Consider the following 17,625-nt stretch of genomic DNA (forward strand, 5'->3'; position numbering starts at 1 on the left):
TAGATTTTGAGTGCATTAAGAAGGGGTTCCTACCCCCTCTATGCGTGACGCCCCTGCTTCTCCGAACTTTAGGTTGTAAGTTGTGCCCTGGGGACATATAGGGTTTTATGGAAAGTTGTGACACGGGTTAAGGTAAGGAAAGATCACGGTTGCGTGTTTACGGTTGCGTTTCTTTAAGGTAGAGAAAGATCACGGTTGCGTATTTATGGTTGCGTTTCTTACGAAGATTAACACGAATTTGAGCACTCCCTCCCCCCTAAAAATGTATGCTTCCAATTCAGTTAACCTTTTGTGTCGAAGCTACTCGCCTGGCATGGGCGCCCATAAGGGGGGCAGGAGGGGGCAACAGCCACCTCATGGCTGAATGATACCGCCTTTTTTAATATTTTAGTTTGGAGATTTCTATTATATAGCATTAAAAGTGATAACTAAGAAATAGATGAAATAATCTCTATCGTTGAAATTGTTTAAAAATTTAAAGATGTTGACAGCACTACAAATGTATTTTTATAAAACTACATGGTTTTTGCCATAACCCCTCTAGCACGACAGTTTAAAAATATACGAATTCGCATACAAATTCAATACGAATTCGCAAACACACATGGATCTATCTTATATTTTCTAAAAGCACGTGTACTAAAGTTTACTCATAACAAAAAAGTCAATTTCTAGGATTCAAATTCCTAGAACAAATATGTTTTCTGAAAGGTACGAAAAATTAAGCAAGAAAAACGGGTTTTACTGTTTTATAAAACAGTGAATACAATAAAATAAACACATAATTAAATAAACACAGTCCGAAAATTTCGGCCCAACATCCGGGATTCTATCTCAACGGAAAAAAAGAGAAAATGAAACAAAAATTTTTTTTTTTTTAACTCAACTTACATCAAAATAAAACATACTAAACAAACAAAGAGAAAAAAAACAAAAGAAAAGAAATATAAATACATAGGAATCAAAACTCACATATACAATAAACACTTTCATGCACTGGCGTATAAACAAAATCAAATGTCTATAATGATTCAGATTCAACTCGCCTCTTCACAGTATATAAATGGAAATCTATCAAAAAATGAAGAATATATTTATGCTTAAACCAAAACAATAAAGGTCAGCTAACCCCCGGCCCATAACCTCTAATTAAATCTCACAAATTCATCAACCAATTTATAAATTATAAATTGAACAAAATTGAACAAATCGTTTGGTCGCAAGCTTAGCTGCAGTTCGTTTACTTTTCCCGACTTTTCAGGGGCGGAAATATTCGGATTGTGTTTATTTTATTATATTCAATGCTTTATAAAAAGTAAAACCCGTTTCTCTTGCTTAATTTTTCGAAAATAGAAAAGCTTTTCCCAGAAATCAAGAGGTATTAGGTATCAATTTCTACATCCCCCCTTCCGTAGAATTAATTTGGTACTTGGCTAAAGATTCATTTAGAGGTAAGATTTTTAGCATCAAAATACACTCATTGAGGTATCTGCACCCTCCCCCCTCACCTACAAAATGATCCTCCACCCCTTCTTCATATTAGCTGATGCGCACTTACACATCGTTGAATATTATTTTATGAAATGTGAAGCAAATTAGTTTTGTTAAATGAACTTTTTAAATACATGTTAGAAAAATTGTTCTGCAATAAGAAGGAAGGTATCATCCTGCATCACACTTATTCAGACTTAGTCCGAATGAAGGGAGATGAGAGGTTAATTCCGTCTCCCCTTTCTCGCCCTTCCTATATTCATCTGAAGGCTTGTGGGGATTTGACACTTCAATTTGGGCCCTTAAATGTGCTCTTTTAAGCGTCTGGCCCCTCTCCACCCTCCACCTGAACAAAGGCTTGCCACCCCTCCTTCATAATAGTTAATGTACAATTATACACTTTTTTTATTTATCTGATTTGTCTTAATTTCCTCAGTTTCCTCAGTTCAGCGTGAATTCTCTCAGTTTTCAAACTTAACACAGGTTGAATGCCTTAATGAGGACATATACTTTCAACATTTAGTTGCTCGATGGAAATGCTACCATGGATCTAAATCTCTTTGATGAAACGGGAGCGGGGAATATGATATTATATGAGAGACTACTCAGGTTAGCACTGATGAGGAGCTGAAGGATGAAAAAAAAAGGTATTAAACATTTTGGCTGCAAACATTGGATGTAGGCAGAAATACCAAAAAAAAATCATGTGTCCTTGGCTGTGGGGAATTGTGAGAAAGTTTTTTTGGTAGCATTTCCCTTGTCACTTCTTGTCGAGAAAGTTTCAGTGTTGTTACAAACCTTTTAACAAAAAATCAAGCAGATTGAATATCACAGAACGGTGAGATTTTCAGTTATTTCTAATCAAACGGAAGCCAATTATTGATACGTTCCTATTAATCACATACTTCCCAATAAAATTATTAATATTTGTGGTTGTCTTTGTTATTGTTACGTTACGTAATTAATGTTTGAATTCAATTATACAACAACTGTTATCACATTACAATGTAATATGATAACGGTAAAGATTAATAGTTAAATAAGAACATATTTGAGTTAATATAACACAAGAAAATATAATATTTTCATTTTGTTTTTACCACACCGAATGGAAAGTTTCCTAAATAAAAAGAGTGAGAAAGATTGGGTTTCTTGTGTTGTGAGTAGATGTCAGAAAAGTAAAGTTGGATGGAATCACTTTTTTGATGGTGAACTTTTTTTTTACATCCACTGAAACCACAATCAATTAATAAACAAACAAATCAAATCTAACTTTTTTTTCAAAAACCTTTGATTCGGGATTAGAATTCAGATGCAATGCAAAATTTCATAGTTGGATGTAATCTTCGTTTTTTTTTTAGTTTTGGGAATATGGTAGAGATGTAGATGCAGGGGGTCCACCAGAACCAGCAAAAATTTGAAAGTGGTCTATGAGAAAAAATAAAGTTTGGGAACCTCTGACCTAGCATGTCGTCGGTAGGGATAGTGCAAAGATGATTTCGATATTTTTTTTTTGTCAAAAATTGTATTTTACTTTAGTACTGTCAAAATTAGTATATAGAAAACAAGTAAGTATAAGGATTAGCCCTTACACTGCTCGCTACAATGATCTAGCTCCCCAGTAGTGCCATAGACCCAAAAAAATAGATCACGTTATTTTTAATTAATATTGATATTTTAATTAACACAGATTTAATTAGTATTTAACTGATATACGGTCTAAAGCATTATTTTCTTCGGATGTCAAAGGGTGAGTTGAATACCTCGGGTTAGGTGTTTTTGATCATGGGAACCCAAGGACGCATCCATGTTTTTTTTTTTGGGGGGGGGGGGGTGGCTCAAAGAAAAAGCACCATTTTTTATGCATTTGGTTACGTTTTCACAAGCTGGAGCAAAATTTAAAGGGGGGAATAGAATCTTCCTCCTATATGCTATGCCTTTTGGTGATTCCAAGGCTTCTCTTTTCATTTCGATCGACTGCTATTTTTGAGGGGTTTCAAGTTATTTTTTGAAATTTCAGAAAATATGTCTTTGTAATAAACTTTTACTATTTAGATAACCCTAAATGGTTGATGCTATATTTCAGTCAGGTTTAAATAACAGATTTTTCTCACTTGACAGTCTTTTTTTTAAGCCTTTAAGCTCGGTTTTAAGCTTTCAGGCCTATTGCGGTTTGCTCTTTACTGGGTTGCAGTTATTTCTGCGACCATGATTTATTTTCTTTCTCTCATGTCGAGTGACTTTTGAGCGAGAATGGTAAAGCACGTTCAGAAAAAGGGAGAGAGAGAAATCGGTAGCTGTTTGTTTTTTATATATATATTAGGGCAAAGTAACACAGTATTTGCTTGTATACGAGGTATACTTTAACATTGACAACATTCATTGGGTGTTAGGAAACACATAATTAAGTTGTACTTTAGCAACAACGTTTTTTGAGACCATCCTTAAGGAAATTGTTCTTGAAAAAAAAAGACTTTTCATTTTAAATGTTTTAAGGCCCACTCTCCATTGTTTAACCGATGACGAAGAAACAAAACCAAAGTGTTGGCAGGAGGGTGTTGGCAACACCCTTGTCGGTAAAGCCGACATAAGATTGCTGTAACGACTCTACGTTGTCCATGCAACATAAGGCTACTTTAAAATATATAAGTGTCAGCAATTCACAATATAATAAATATGATGAGTGAGATTGAGAGTGATAAGTTTTACATAATTATTAAATAACCATTGACACATTGTATGTGGATTGTGAAATAAAACGAATTAAGAAGTCAATTTCAAGACTGAAAACTTGAAATGTACATAAGAAAATTTGCTAAAAATAAGGATTTATATAACAAAAGGACGTTTGATATTTAGAAAGTCAAGTCGGCTGTGGAACTACAAAAGAGGTCGATATTTTCAAAAGTTTTCAGAAAAAGCAAAAAAAAAAAATGTTTTGGAAAATGTGCCTCCATATCTCTTTCGGGCTCCAATTGTGCATTCCTGGCCATCTCGTGGTGCGCCTTATGTAACAATCTTCGTGGCTGTGGAAGAGTGGCGCACTTAATGCTTTTTGGTATACAAAACTGGTCGAAATTTGGTTGTTACGCGTTTTGAGAGGATTCTAAAATTGAGAATATCTCGAGAACGAAAGAGGATATGTGCATGCTGATTAAAAAAATCGATAGGGCGTTCCTGCATTTAGTAGAATCGATTTATAACTTATTTTTGACTTATATGTCACATAACGCCTTTCGTATTTCCACAGCCGTCCTCTATCAGGTTAGTTTTCAAAAAATTATTTGATTAGTTCTTTATTAATATTTACTTAAATTTATCCTTAGTATTCAACCACGCGAGCCAACATTAAAACAAAATTAATAGATAAAAAATACCAAGCTTGTAGAATAAAACCTGCAAAATATCGTCTCCATCATTCTCTCTTATGTTAGTTTTATTTCGATAATTGATATGGAAAACAGATCCAATTATCTTGTAAATGATACTTGTTATACTTAATCAATGCTTGACTCTCAAGAAATTCAATGAAAATCTGCGTGCGGTTCATGCAAATGTCATTTCATATTCACTGTGGTATTTGCGGTGTTTTAGCTTTCAAATACTTTGCTTTAAAAACTACAGATATGCTTGTGAAATATAAGGTTATCCGTGATATTAAAAAGTAGATTTCTGGTTTCTCAAGTCGCAATTTCGCTGAAAAAGTTGAAAAAGAGTCAACTTTGATATCAAAGAAAATTTACAGCACGTGTCGCATTTAGTGTCGCAATGATCGTTGCATTTCTCCACTTGCGTCAATTTGCTAAAAGGGTATTGCCCATCCCCCTACACAAAAATACCACCCATCCTTTTTTAGGATCCCCTCTCCCCCAAAAAGTAAAATTACCCCTAAATTTTGAAAAGTTTGTTTTTTGTCATTTTCATTGAAAAGTGGATGTTTTGGGTGCTTTCATTGAAAAATTGGGAAAAAAGCGAAAGTCCTCCCTTTCCCCTTCATTTTAAAAAATCATGCTTGTCTCACCTTAATTTCCGTGAATTGACGCCATTGATAGCAATTAAAATGTCGTATCTTGTGAGAATCAAGTTTTATTGAGATTTCTAATGAAATTAATTGCACTTAATGATTTTAGGTTGTAGCCCCCTGAGAGATGAACGGAAGATCACTGTCAGCTGGAGTATTTCATACTGTTTATGTTCATATGTTACCTGAACAATTAAATAATAAATGAAGTGATAAATAAAGTGATAAGCGTTAGACTCACTATAAAGTTAGATGACATAGTTTGACTTGTTTTACTTCGTAAACTCTTTCTGTCACGTCGGTCATCTCATTCACACTCATTCAAAATTTGTGTTTAAATGTGTTTCTTGTCTTCTATTTGGTACTATGTGCTACTCGATAAACTTATCTTTTTTTTAATTGACTTCACGAAGTTGTAAATGATAATATTTATCATTCAGGAAGAACCTCTCGCTTAAGTTTGTAGGATCTGCTTAGAGAAAGTCTGAATACTTAGCCAGAAATGTTACTTTTAAATTTATCAGTCCCCTCTGAAAAATCCTCTTACTGGCCCCTCCCCTCAAAGACAAGCTTCTGTTCATGTTTAGATTTATATGGAAGGATTTTTTGAATCTAATGAATATCCCAAGTTTGAAAAGTAAATGGTCTTGAGATTTTACCCTAGGATAAACCAATATTTCGTAAATTATCTTTGCTTTGTATTACAGATACTATTCGTACACCGTTCTTTATTTTTCTTGCAAATAATTGAGCCTAGTGTGTCGGAAATTATTTTATGCCAAAAAGTAGTTCTTAGTCGATGATTCTTTTTTTGATTATCTTGTTTTAAACATGGTTTAGGTTTCCTAGTAAGGGGGTTTTTATGGCTGTATTTTTACAGTTCAATGGACTGCAATCGTATTAGAATGCAGATGCAGGACTATAATAATAGATTGCAGGCCATTGATTCAGATGGGTTTACTTGCAGCAGTATATTCAGTAAAATTATTGGTTGGGTAAGGATTCTTAGCTTCCTCACTCTAGTACAAGTTGGTTTTACAGAAGATACGATTATTTAATTCTAAAATATTGATGTATTTTAGCCAAGGCATGGTTATATTTAAGTCTTGTTTGCTAATGTTTTCTTATTTAATTCTTTTGGAAAATTCACATGTTTTCTTATGATTCGCCTTATAATTCGCCTTATAATTGCCTTATTTATAATTCGAAACCAGCCGTTAAACGTAGAAGTTAAAATGGAAATGATTACGTATGGCCAAGAAAAGCTCACTTTACCTCACCCAATCTTTTCTTGAAAAATATTTTCGCTTCTTTTTTTTCCAGTCTTGAGCAGATGTAAGTAATTTGGAGAGATCCAAATCTAAAGGGCTGAGCCGAAAGGGGTTGGTCTGAATTGACCAGCCCTGAAATGAAAAAAAAAATTGCTAAGACTTTCACGGTCTTGGGATTAGTGAATTTTGCAGAAGAAAAATATAACGCAAATATGTTTCCTATATAAACAGCAATGTTGCCTCAATAAGAATGAATCAGAATAGTACGGAATTTCAAAATAAGAAGCAAAAATGCTAAAAACCGGCGAAAAGAAAAATGTGTCGGGAATATTTCTGCTGTGGTAATTAAAAGGGCGACGTATGCCATTTTGGTCGTAAATGAGTTATGCATGTGTCGTGGGTAAACTCAGCACGAGGAATCGAATGCTGCAGTCAGAATTGTTCTGTCTCCTAACTTTACGAAGATAAAACACACGCAGATCACGTGCCTTTTTTGACCCTATTCTTTCGGACTTTCATATTATCTTATTTAGCTATAACATGGGGACCTGGCATCTGTCTCCTTTTTTGTCAAGGGAAAAGGATATACACGCCATAAAATTGAGTAATTTGAATTCCTTTGGGATATTTTACTTTAACTTATACCACTAAAAAGAGCATAAAAGTTTGGTTAAGAATGTACTTCCTTTATTCCCATCACCTTAATCCTTCAGTGCGATCACAGCCGACAGACTTGTTTCGTTTTTTTGGCTCTCCTGAATGGTTACAAAAATGGCGTCGCCCTTTTAATTATCACAGCCGATTTGGTCCGGTATAGCAACAAGGTGCCCTTTATGCTAACGAAGAAGAATAATTGAACTGAATTTATTTATCACCCATTGTAAACACAACAATAACAACGAGAAAGCAAAGAAAAAAAGAGAAAGGCGGAAAATGACAAACAAAACATAATTAGAATTCATAAAATAGCACACAAGTACAATAAATACCCGAATAATTACGCAATATAGATAACAAGCACAATATATACAAAAAACGCGAAACATTTATTATAAGCTTCAATGCATTTGCCGATGGCAGCATTAGGGTCTGTGATACCGTATCTCCTATTGGACCAACGGTGGAGGCCGAAGAGAAATTTTGCATATCTTTAGTAAATTCGCCGGAAAGCAGATAACTCTCGACCATTTTTTTGTTCGAAAGCTAAAGCTAGGCAAATGGACGCCATAAGTGAAGATAGAAATAATAAGAGCTTCAGTGTTAGTAGTGATTCCAGCGCCTTGAATAATAGTGAGATTGTGCAGGATTCGTTAGCATCAATTGAAGAGTGTAGCCCCAAGCCTAACACAAACATCAAAAATACAAGCACTTTCTGTGAAAATGATATCGGAGGCTGTGTCGATAGAATTGAAAAACTGGATGATCGTTCGTGATATCCACGTGATAAGAACCCGTGGATTCCATCGTCTAACTACAGCTTCCCCTATCGTAGGCAGCGCGCTAGCGCTGCCTAAGTAAAGAACGATGTGGGCACAAGGTGTTGTTTTTTTGTTTTTTCTCCATACCCAGGCTCTTCGTATCAAAGGAGTCGTCGCAGAAACTTCAAAAAGGGCTCATTCGATTGGAAATTGGAGTGGCTAGTGTCCTTTTTAATAGTCGAAAGTGATTGGAGGGCAACTACCCCCCCCCCCCACGCCCATCATTCCCCAAATACGTCCAATCAAAATTTTGCGATAGCCATTTGGTTCAGCATAATTGATTTACACATAGAAAATATCTTTTTGAAGAGGGCACTCCCCCACAACCCATGGGGCAAGGGTTTTAGGCTAAGTTATGCCCTGAGGGCATATAAGGTTTTTATAGAAGGCGTTGTCGTAGAAACTTCAAAAAAGGCTCATTCGATTAGGAAGTCAAAGGGCTAATACCCTTTTTAATAGTCGAAAGTGATTGGAGGGGAACTAGCCCTCCCCCCCCCCACGCCAATCATTCCCTCAAATACATCCAATCAAAATTTTGAGATAGCCATTTTGTTCAGCGTAGTTGATTTCCAGATAGAAAATTTGTTTTTGAAGAGGACACTCCCCCACAACCCTCAGGGCAAGGGTTTTAAGTCATGCCCTGGGGGCATATAAGGTTTTTATAGAAGGCGTTGTCGTAGAAACTTCAAGCATATAAGGATTTTATAGAAGGCGTAGTCGTAGAAACTTCAAAAAAGGCTCATTCGACTGGAAATTCAAAGGGCTAGTGCCATTTTTAATAGTCAAAAGTGATTGGAGGGCAACTAGCCCCCCCCCCACGCCCATCATTCCCCCAAATATATCCAATCAAAATTTTTAGACAGCCATTTTGTTCAGCGTAGCTAATTTCCAGATAGAAAATTTGTTTTTGAAGAGGACACCCCCCCCCCACAACCCTCAGGGCAAGGGTTTTATGTTATGCCCGGGGGGCATATAAGGTTTTTATAGAGGGCGTTGTCGTAGAAACTTCAAAACGGGCTCATTCAATTGGAAATTCAAAGGGCTTGTGTAGCGATAAAACATTTAAGAGTGTCCTAATTGCGGTAATGAAGATTGACGCGTCAAATGTAATTTTTTGCTTAAAAGTGGTGTACCGATCGCGCCTCTCGCCGAAGGCGAGACAACAAAATATGTAGCTATATAAATGTACCCTCTTTTCCTTGAGTTATCTGGAAATCAATTACCTCTTATATTATGTTAGAAATCAGATTCCTGGGAGCGCTACCTTGGAAGTAAGCGAACTAATTATCTGTCGTGCGACTAGATACAGACATAACAAAACAAAATAAACACAAATAGAAGAGCAATAGATTTATTGTGACTTACATTTTAGGTGTACAACAATGCTCACTTCAATTGACGACAAATAGGAGCAGAGATAATAATAATGACTGAACTGCAATGCCTGACGCCGAAAATAATTCTGCTCTTAATCATCTTCCAAAAAGCACTTTTACCACACTATCAAACATAGTTTTTTGTCCTGCGCTCTATGAGCTGACTCACAATTGGCCCAAGTCCTGAGGCGGGCCAAACTCCTCGTCCAATAATTTGTTTTAAATATTTCTGATGATTTTAACGTTCAAACACTCTTACAACTTAGACTTCCTGCGAAACATTGTATTTAGTAGTTTTTTATTACCACTCTTCTTGGCAAAATTCAAAACCATCTCCCGTGATTAGCGCCGAGTTTTGGCTGGAACTGAAAGGCAGTTTTTCTTTTTGGTGATTAAGAACTTTTCTTTTTTGAAACGAGATTTAACTTAATTAGAGGAAGTCGAAATTAACTTTAGAAAGAAGGAACTTTATTTTTGTATTTTAAATATATCATATTTTACTCACGGTACACTAGTACCCTTTTTAATAGTCGAAAGTGATTGGGGGGCAACTCGGCCCCCCACGCCCATCATTCCCCCAAATACATCCAATCAAAATTTTGACATAGCCATTTTGTTCAGCGTAGTTGATTCCCAGATAGAAAATATCTTTTTGATGCGGACACTCCCCCACAACCCTCGGTGCAAGGGTTTTAAGTTATGCCCTGGGGGCATATAAGGTTTTTATAGAAAGCGTTGTCGTAGAAACTTCAAATATGGCTCATTCGATTGGATATTCAAAGGGCTAGTGCACTTTTTAATAGTCGAAAGTGATTGGAGGGCAACTAGCCCCCTCCCCACGCCCATCATTCCCCCAAACACACCAAATCAAAATTTTGAGATAGCAATATTTTCCAGCGTAGTTGATTCCCCGATAGGAAATATGTTTTTGAGGAGGACACTTCCCTAGAACCCTCAGGGAAAGGATTTTAAGTTATGCCCTGGGGGCATATAAGTTTTTTATAGATGGCGTTGTCGTAGAAACTACAAAAAAGGCTCATTCGATTAAAAATTCAAAGGGCTAGTGCACTTTTTAATAGTCAAAAGTGATTGGAGGGCAACTAGCCCCCCCCCCCCCGCGCCCATCATTCCTCCAAACACATCCAATCAAAATTTTGATATAGCTATTTTGTCCAGCGTAGTTGATTTCCAGATAGAAAATATGTTTTTGAGGAGGACACTTCCCTACAACCCTTGGGGCAAGGGTTTCAAGTTATGCCCTAGGGTATATAAGGTTTTTATAGAAGGCTTTGTCGTAAAAACTTCAAGAAAGGCTCATTCGATTGGAAATTCAAAGGGCTAGTACCCTTTTCTAATAGTCGAAAGTGATTGGAGGGCAACTAGCCCCCCCCCCACGCCCATCATTCCCCCAAACACATCCAATCAAAATTTTCAGATAGCCATTTTTTTCAGCATACTTGATTTCCAGACAGAAAATATGTTTTCGAGGAGGACACTCCCCACAACCCTCAGGGCAAGGGTTTTAAGTTATACCCTGGGGGCATATAATGTTTTTATAGAAGGTGTTGTCATGGAAACTTCAAGACAGGCTCATTCGATTGGAAATTCAAAGGGTTAGTATCCTTTTTAATAGTCGAAAGTGATTGGAGAGCAACTAGCCCCCCCCCCTCCCCAGCCCATCATTCCCCCAAACACATCCAGTCAAAATTTTTAGATAGCCATTTCGTTCAGCGTAGTTGATTTCCAGATAGAAAATATGTTTTTGAGGAGGAAACTCCCCCATAACCCTCATGGCAAGGGTTTATATGCCCTTGGGGCATATGAGGGGTTTATCAAAGACGCTGTCATAGAAACTGCAAAACAGGATAAATCGATTGTAAGTTGAAAAAGCTAGTGGCCTTTGTAATGGTCGAAAGTGATTGGTTTGAAACTAGCCCCCTCCCACCCGCCCCTACTTCCCCCAAACACCACGCATCCAAAATCAGTGCTAGCCATTTTTTCAGCGTAGTTGATTTCCAGATAGAAAATTAGTTTTTGAAGAAGACATTCCTCCACAACCCTCAGGGCAAGTGTTTTAAGTTATGCCCTGGGGGCATTTAAGATTTTTATAGAAGGTGTTGTCGTAGAAACTTCAAAACAGGCTCATTAGATTGGAAATTCAAAGGGCTAGTACCCTTTTTAATAGTCGACGGGGATTTGAGTGCAACTAGCCCCCCCCCCCCTCATGCCCCTCATTCCCCCAAACACATCCACTCAAAATTTTGAGATAGTCATTTTGTTCAGCGTAGTTGATTTCCAGATAGAAAATATGTTTTTGAAAAAGACACCCCCCCAAAACCCTCAGGGCAAGGGTTTTAAGTTATGCCCTGGGGGCATATAAGGTTTTTATAGAAAGCTTTTTTGTAGAAACTTCAAAACAGGCTCATTCGATTGGAAATTCAAAGGGCTAGTACCCTTTTTAATAGTCGAAAGTGATTTGAGTGCAACTAGCCAACCCCCCCCCCCCCTCACGCCCGTCATTCCCCCGAACACATCCAATCAAAATTTTGAGATAGCCATTTTGTTCAGCGTAGTTGAGTTCCAGATCGAAAATATGTTTTTCAAATTAATTTATTTAGCATAAAAAAATACAAACAAATTTACAGCGGCCATCGACAAAAACCCGAAGGTTTGTTTACAATGGCTGCAAATCCATTATTATAAAGCTCTACATCCACATAAAAACTATCTCTTTACGGGGAAAAATCAACACTTGAACTATATCAACATAAAGAACATCTCCTACTCTAAAAGGATTACACTCTTGGATTCTTAATTTATAAATATAACACAAAATCCTTAAGAAATCAAAACAAAAAAAAAAAAAAAAAAAAAAATACATCTAACTAAATAAACTATGACAAAATCAATAAGTATCACCTAGGCTATAGAGCCAACTCCGTTCGCTTTGGCTGGGTAATTTCGCGAAAATGCGACCATTATCTGTCCAAACAATTTTCATACCAAACATTAATCAAATTCAAAATTCTAATCATTCAGATTATAACCCAAAAGGTAACGGTTCAGTCTACTCTTGAGCTGACTTACATTATCAACTTGTCTAATAGCATCCGGGAGGGAATTCCACACCCCCGGTCCCGCAAAACGAGGCAGAAACGCAGCACGTTGAGTAATCCGGAGCTCCGATGCAAGGTCATTCGCATTTCTAGTCTCATAACATTGATAAGATGAGTTAGCTTTAAAAATTTCCCAAAATACCTCCAGTGAACACTTATTCAAACATTGATAAATAATAATTGCTTACTGGTAATTCCGTAACTGATAAATATTTAAAATTTTCAAACTTGTAAAGCAATTCAACGTGCTATTTTCAAACTGAATATAATTACCTAAAATACGAACTATTATATTCTGTAAAATTTGAACCTTTCTAAAACTTGAAATAAAACTACTAGTCCATAGCATGCAACCATACGATAAATAAGGGCTAACAATTCAGGTTCAGGTTCAGGTTCTTTTATTTATAAACTAAATACAACTACAATATGGGTATGCCCGGCTGAGAGTCTAGCTCGTATTACCGGGCAACCAATAACAAATAAAAACAACAAAAACATAATATATAACTGCATTTGTACATCATCACACTTTTGTAAATTGATAAAAAAGAAAGAAAAATGTAAGACTTACCAAGCATCACCCCAAGCCAGCAGCCAAATGGAGAACAAACTAAAACAAAACACCAAACACAGTGAAGTGAAGCCGTGGGGAAACCCTACCAATAGAATGTGCCAGCAGGAAGACAATAACTGAATTTAAAAAAAAAAAAAAAAAAAAAAAAATGAAATTAAATAAAATGATCAAAGGGTTAGTAAAAGATTTTTTAAATGACCCCGCAGTGTACCAACAGAAAGACTAATATTAAGACCCGTCCCATGCACATTCCCAAAGTTTGGTTATGCATTGCCTGAGTCAGAACCTTGATCTCTCAGTGCAAGCTCGGGGTTCAACATACTTAAAAGATCCCCTCGTTCCATAATCGTGCTCACATTGGTTAAATAGATCCATAGCATAGAAAATTTTCGGTAGAATTTGAGCAAAATACTTAACACAAAACATCAATCCATGAAAAGATAATAATAAGTCCTCTGGTAATATATTAAGGAAAGAATATATACTTTTATTTGGGGATTTTTATGGTAGGGATATTGGGGAGGGAATGAAAGTTTTCAGAATACGCAGTGCTCTATTTTGCTACCTTTGAAGTGGTTTAACAGGAGTTTTAAATGTATTCAAAAAAATCAGGGGACAATAACTCAGATAAGAATGAACTAGGGCAAAATATACCGATCTCATCGCATGAAAAGGTAGAATAAATTTCAAATGCCGCAATATTCCAACATTCCTTCCCAACTTCATCCGCAATTTAGCAATGTGTTCCTTCCAACTCATATTCTGATCAACTAGCACTCCTAAGTATCTCATAGTAGATACACGCTCTAAATAAGTATATTCATCAATGGGTAGTCTACTAAGTTCAGGTACTGATTGGTCAGTACGAGAGAAAATCATGAGCTTGGTTTTTGGCATATTAACAGATAATTTATTTGCACTAAACCAAGTTTCTATCCTCTCGAAAGCTGCCAACAAATTCTTCTTAAGCGATCTTTCATCAGTACCGCTCACTGTGCAGGCTGTATCATCAGCGAATAGGACATTTAGCCCGAGATCATCCAGCGCCCTGTTGATGTCGTTAACATAAATAAGAAAGAGTAGAGGTCCAAGTATGGATCCTTGAGGAACGCCGACTTGACCAGTAATACCAAGTAGTGAAGAGGTAGCATTTCCACCATCCACAAACTGACTGCGCCCAGTTAAATATCAGTCAATCAGAGAATTTATAGGTCCATGAATACCATAATTTTCCAGTTTACGAAGCAAAATTGTATGACAAATAGTATCGAACACTTTTCTTATATCTATAAATATAGTAGCTGGAATTTTTTTTTTATCAAAAGTGTCATGTATAAACTGTGTGAGTCTTAGAATCGCATGTTCAGAGCTATGACCCTTCCTAAACCCAAACTGAAGGGCATTAAAACATCCCCTCTTATCAAAAAACTGCACTATGCAGTTGTAAAGACATTGTTCAATTACTTTTGCGAATGAAGATAAGATCGAGATTGGCCTGTAGTTTGTTGGATCTTTCACGTCATCACCCTTATGCAGGGCTAAAACACGTGCAGACTTTAAGCAAGCTGGGAAACGTCCACTTGAAAAACATAAGTTGATAATATGAACTAAAAATTCTGTAGCATCAGGCATTATCCGTTTTAATAGGCTTGTCGACGAGCCATCCGTACCCTCCGACGACCCATTCTTCAGTTGGTATATAACTTGCAGTAATTCATCTGCTGAGACCGGCGTTAGGAAAAGAGAGCAATCCGATGGAGGCGGCATGTAAGCAGAATATGCTGAATCGGGTAAACTTCGAGTTGGTGCCTCAAGTGATGTTACGTGACCAATATTTGCGAAGTGCTCATTTAGGGCACCAACAACATTTCGCTTTCCTTTAACAATTTGCTTGTCTTTTGGTGATAATATCTCTTCCGGAAGGTTTCTTACTTTCTTTTTCCCAAGGCATTCATTAATATTCAACCAAGTGTTTTTTGGGGACCTGTCAGCATTTTGAAATTCCTGAAGATAGTATGACTGCTTCGCTTGTCGCAGTAATTTCGTCAGACAATTTCTGTACTGCCGAAGTTTGGCCTGATTTTCATGTGTAGGATCTGCCATGAATTTCCTGAAGAGGTTATTTTTGGTATGTATAGAGGACAGATCAGCAGCTGTAATCCATGGTTTCTTTGGTTTAATATAACGCCTAGCTTGCCTGCTTGATAAAGGACATGTCTTATTAAGTACTATTTCAAACTGATTGATGAAGTATTCTGTAGCTTTGTCCACGTCGTCACATTCTAAGCAGGGAGACCGGTCGACTTGGGACAGTAAATTTTTCAGTTTATCAATCGAAGCAGCGTCCAGTCTTCTTGACCTCAACGAAGAGGGTTTAGGGGAGGGACCCGTTTCAAGGTCGCACAGGATCGTAAAATGGTCAGAAGTATCATCAACTATAGCGTTACAGCCCAGTGTCTCTAAATTTGTGAAAATATTGTCAATTAACGACGCTGACGACTCCGTGATTCTCGTCGGGATCCGGCATGTTGGAAGCAAACCCGCGGACATACAAATCTTTACAAAGTCAACGGCAACATTATTCGAAAGCAATGAATTTACATCACTATGTACAATATTAATATAAATATTAAAGTCACCAAACATCATTAACTTAAATTTTCTTTGGGTCGTCAGTAAGAGATCTACATCGTCCTTCTATACAAATGGATAAACAATCAAATTCGGTAACCTATGTAGGGCGCAACATAACGCTTTTGAAGGACTTAAATCTAGCTTCATATCAAAAAATTCAAATGACATTTCTTCATAAAGGTAATCATAATCATTCACTTCTCTTACAGGTGTACTATCATTTACAAAAAAAGCCAACCCTCGTCTGTGTCTACCTATTCTATGTTTAAACAACGACTTATACCCATTTATATGAGCTAGCTCAGAAGATTGCTCATTTAAAAATGTTAAAGAAAATCTTACTGTGCATTTGATTTGGGTATTCCAGGAATTAAAAGCCCCCAACACAAGAATCTTCAAAAGCGGGTTTTGGGGGCGGCAGCCCCATTACTTTAAATCCTGACACAATCAGCTAACAGTTAGTCAAGCAATAATAAGTAATAAACTGTACAAAAACGTGCAGAATTATTTGAAAAAGGCTACATTTTCTACCAGAGTAAAAGAGGCTGAGTCACAATTTCAGAACCTTAAAACGTACAGGGATTAGGAGGTACAGTTGGGGCTGCCGCCCCAAACCCCCCGCTTTTGCAGCCTCTTCTGTTAAGATTTTTATTTTGAGGGTCTGTTGCCCCCCTCAACCCCCACTTTTTCCCTTGCAAAGAAATGCTTTGCAACACAAACAAAGTCTAATTGAATTTTTTACCGTAAGAACATCCTATTGCATCTTTTTGATTAGAAACAGTATTGAGTCTGTTTGCTGGATTTTTTACAGGAGATTTTTCCCTAACCAATAACAAGCTATAATGTGATGAACTTAACAATTTTGAACAGAAAAAACAGGGAACAGAAGAAGGGCTCAGCATAAAGAAGCAGTTTAGGTTCAGGCTCATCTATTTTTCCATCATACATAATCAAACTGAATACATAACTATACCTGGCACAGAGACAAGTTTGTAGTTATAACTGTAACAGACTGAGCTGTCATTGCCAAATTCTCTGAAGATTAAAAAAAAATCCATTGAAACAGTTTCATTCGTGTTGGTACAACCAACTGATTGCAGGCTACAGGACTTAAAAATCTTAACAAAAGAGGCTGCAAAATCAGGGGGTCAGCCTCTTTAACTCTTTGGAAAACATATTTTTTTTTTTCAAATGCAGCTATGCAGTGCCTTTTTGCCATGCAGTACAATCTGTTTGACGTACTCTCTTTAATGCATGGGCCCCTTGCAGAAGAACTGAAATGCTTGGCAACCAGTTCACTGAAAACATACGAAACAATGGACGCTGTTCGTAGACTCCTACCACCGCAGTACTACTACCAAAGCAGAGATTTTTTCTCAAATAATCTGGAATACAAACCTCTCTCTTGAGAGAGAAGATTTAGAGGTAGCCTACTTTTGAAACTAAGTTTCTGAATAGTTTTGACATAGGAAGTTTTAATAGGTCTTTCTAAAAATGTCAGGTAAAGCCAAACTACTGAGGCAAAAGAAGAAAAGTTGACATGAGGAGAATGTTGAACAACATAGAGAAGAAAAAGGAGGTACTACCAAAAAAAGAGAGAGAATAAAGTAGGATGTTCAAAAAAATTTTCAGGAGGTTAAGATGGCAAAGGAACAAAATTG

Source organism: Artemia sp. Qi Xiang Cuo, chromosome 10 (assembly GCF_049724085.1).
Source record: "Artemia sp. Qi Xiang Cuo chromosome 10, ASM4972408v1, whole genome shotgun sequence".
NCBI lineage: Eukaryota > Metazoa > Arthropoda > Branchiopoda > Anostraca > Artemiidae > Artemia > Artemia sp. Qi Xiang Cuo.